Here is a 3,749-nt window from a genome sequence, read left to right as displayed (position 1 = left end):
GAAATCTTAGCAAATGCCAGCTCCTCAATATACCCTCTGGACCCAGAAATACACCTAGATGTCAACTCCAGGCCTTTATCGTGGTTGCATTAGAATGGACTCATCTCCAGGAAAGATTTATGGTTTTTGCTCTTTGGAGTTTTTAAAGGAACTCTCACTGACATTTTACTATGACAGCTCAGCGGATGTTTTATCAGAAACTTAGAACCTGCTTAAGTGACAATAATCTTATTAACCTTTAACAAAACTATAAATTTTAAATAAAATCTGCTGCTAAATTCTCAGGGAAGTCTCACGGAATCCAATTGGCCTTTGAAAGAACAAAGAGAACTTTGAACGTCTTACAAATTCATCTCAGGATTGTCTGTGCGCAGACTCCACGGAAGTGTCAAGAGTGAGGGGGATGATTTTTTAATGGATAATATTTCGACGTTATCCTCCTCAAATAGTATTTATTAAGCACCCTGAGCTTGGCACAGAGTAAGTTCTCAATAGGCAGCATAATTATAATGGTCATCCGCCCACTTGTCTTATGCTGAGTGCTACACAAAGAAATTTAAATAATTCTCTAGAAGTTTTCAATTCTGGTAGTTGAGGTCAGTCTCCCCATCGCTACAAGAATGTCAGTTAATCAATACCCTTAGACTGTGAGCCCTGTGCGGGACAGGGATTGTAATGTCCCATCTGATGTATAGATGCAAAGTAGGCATTTCACAAATAATGGTAATAATAATAATAATCATAGTGATTAATAATAATTGTGGTATTTTTAAGCACTTGCTATGTGCCAGGTCACCTCTCGGGGTTGCATCTGGAGAGTTTCCAGTCCTCTTCCAGTCTCGACTATGAGAGGGAGAGTCAAGCAGAGGCCTACCCATTCCATTCCTAGCTTGGCCAGGGGCTAGCGAGTGGAAGGCAATCTGCTAAAAGGCAAAACTCACCTGTGCTGGGCAGCAGAGGCACAGGAGAGAGTCGAGGGCGGAGATTCAGGTTTACTGCATGGATTGAGGCAACGGTAAACTGCTTCCGCATTTTTACCACGAAAATATGGATCCACTACCAGAACGATTGCATATGGAGGTGGCACTTTCTGGGCTAGAGGCATCCATGATGTCACTATGGGTCGGACACGACTCGACAGCATAGGACAACAACAACAACAACATGTGCCATGCACTGTCTTAAGTGCTGGAGTAGATACAGCATCATCAGTTTCCACACGGGGTTCATTTTCTAAGTAGGCGAGAAAACAGGTATTGAATTCCCTTTATACTGATGAGGAAATTGAGCCACAGAGAAGTTGTGACTTGCCCAAGGCCACACAGCAGGCAAGTGGCAGAGCCGGGATTAGAAGCCAGGTCCTCTAGCTCTGAGGCCTGTGCTCTTTCCACTAGGCAATGCTGCTTCTCTATCACAGTGATTTTTTTTATGGTATTTGTTAAGTTTTTACTATGTGCCAGGCACTGTACTAAATGCTGGGGTAGATATAAGATAATCAGATTGGACACTGTCTCTGTCCCACACGGGGCTCACGGTCTCAATCCCCATTTCACAGATGAGGGAAGTGAGACACAGAAAAGTGGACTGACTTGTCCACGGTCACCCAGAAGACAAGTGGAAGAGCCGGGATTAGAACTCAGGCCTTTTGATTCCCAGTCTGGGGCTCTATCCACTAGGCAGAGTCATGATGGGCTATGTAGTAGGTCCAGTCTTGTTCAACCTGTTCTACACAGGTTTGGTAGTGAAACAGGAAGGATCTGAAATGCGTGTAGCTCATCAGAATTAACATTTGTCTGCCTCATATTTGCTGAGCATGAGTTGCAAGCAGAGTGGAGACTCAATGGTATTTATTGAGTGCCTGCTATGTGCAGAACATTGTACTTTGCACTTGGGAGAGTACAGTCCAAGTGAGTTAGCAGACACATTCCCTGCCCACAATGAGCTTACAGTCTAGAGAACAGCAGGATGTTTAAACTGTTGCCGTTTGGTGAGCTGAAGAGAGAAACCATGTGGTTGTATTTGAAAGACAACCTGAAGCGAAACCTCAAATGGAATGGCACTGCCATTAACAGTCTGGGAAAAGAGCATGGGTCTGGGAGTCGGAGGACCTGAGTTCTAATCCTAGCTCTCCCACTTCCCTTCTCTGTGACTTTGGTCAAGTTACTTAACTTCTCTAGGTCTCAATTTCCTCATCTGTAAAATGGGAATTCAATACCTGTTTTCCATCCTACTTAGGCTGTGACCCCCTTGGGGGACAGATTCTGTGTCCAACCTGATCATCTTGGGTCTACGTCAGTGCTTAGTATAGTGCTTGGTACATAGCAAGTTCTTAAAAAAATTATTATTTTTACCAATAATGATAATAGTGGCATTTGTTAAGCGCTTGCTATGTGCCAGGCACTGTTCTAAGCATTATGGTGGATACAAGCAAATCGCGTTGGACACAGTCCCTGTCCCTTATGGGGCTCACTGTCTCTATCCCCATTTCACAGATGGGGGAACTGAGGCCCAGAGAAGTGAAGTGATTTGCCCAAGGTCACATAGCAGACAACCCATTCACTTGATGTCTTGTCACTGTCACCAGCTGAGCAGGCAAGAGATGTTGTTTCTCCCCTAAAAGTATTTATTGACCAGCCACTACACTTCTATAAAAACTGAAATTGAGATTTAAGGATTAAAGTCCCAAACCTCTTTACCCTGTTGTAATAAACTCTCAGATTTGAGATCCTGGGAAATCCCCCTGCTAATGTGGTAATCTCCGGGACTAATGTGCGACTTTGGGCTAATCACTTAACCCCTCTGGGCCTCCGTTTTCTCCTCTGCAAAACGGGATGATAATGCCTGCTTCTCCTAAATCACCGGGATGTTGTGAGGCGATAAGTAATGTAAAAGAGCTTTGGAAAGCTCTCTACAAATTCAAGGAATCAAAGCATGTAAAGACACATTTTCAAAAATCCCAAATGAGTACTGAGCCCTTTTTTCTTTGAAGAATGTAGACAGGAGAGAGGGTGGGTTGGAACTGAGGGCTGGAGAGAAAGACAGTGACCGGGGCGATGCGGCCAAATATCCATCTAACGCTCTCGGCCTCCTCAACACCCAGCGGCTTTCACAAGATGCAGGTCCTGCCCTTCTGGAACACATCTCATCAAACTTTTCATTGCGAGTAAACTGCCGTGGAAATAAAAGTCCTCAAGGACTCCCTCCGAGTCGGGGTGAGGGAGGTTAATGGGACTGGCCCTTAGCTCCCGGCCGGGACCCCGGGCAAACGGTTCTGGAAGGCGAGTGTGGACAACAGCTCTAACTAGACTGCACAGAAGCCTTCTGCGAAAAGCTCAAGGACACAGGGCAGTCTTTGGAGCTGATGGCGGTTTGGCAGCACGTCCCCATGGGAGCTCCCTCTTGGACCTCATGCTGAAGAACGCCATTCTCTATCCTGCAGGCGTATGAGCATGGGATCCAGAGATGGGTGGGAAGGTGAGTCATCAAAGACACTACACCCTCTAGACTGTAAACTCATTGTGGGCAGGGAACGTGTCTTGTATATATATTGTATTTGTACATATTGTACTTATCCAAGACTTTAGTATAGTGCTCTTTGCACAGTAAGCGCTCAATAAGTACGTTTGATGGATTGACTGAAGGTGTCAGGCCTGCGGGTGTACAAAGGCCACACCTCATGGGTTCTCATCTATCAATTTATACCAGGCCTGTTACCTGCGTTACACCATGAAGGCAAAAGAAAATGGAGA

General features: G+C 45.2%; 1 non-coding gene across 1 annotated transcript; it reads left to right on the top strand.

The window, feature by feature from the left end:
• The first annotated feature begins 793 nt into the window (after positions 1-793).
• Positions 794-931, top strand: LOC114810558. The gene has a single exon (XR_003758254.1). It is a non-coding gene; the product is annotated as a small nucleolar RNA SNORA7 (small nucleolar RNA).
• Positions 932-3,749: the final 2,818 nt, after the last annotated feature.

The sequence above is a fragment of the Ornithorhynchus anatinus genome, chromosome 3, assembly GCF_004115215.2.
Source record: "Ornithorhynchus anatinus isolate Pmale09 chromosome 3, mOrnAna1.pri.v4, whole genome shotgun sequence".
In the NCBI taxonomy this organism is placed as follows: domain Eukaryota; kingdom Metazoa; phylum Chordata; class Mammalia; order Monotremata; family Ornithorhynchidae; genus Ornithorhynchus; species Ornithorhynchus anatinus.
Note: the sequence above shows the minus strand (reverse complement) of the source record. Positions and strands in the feature narration are given on the sequence as shown.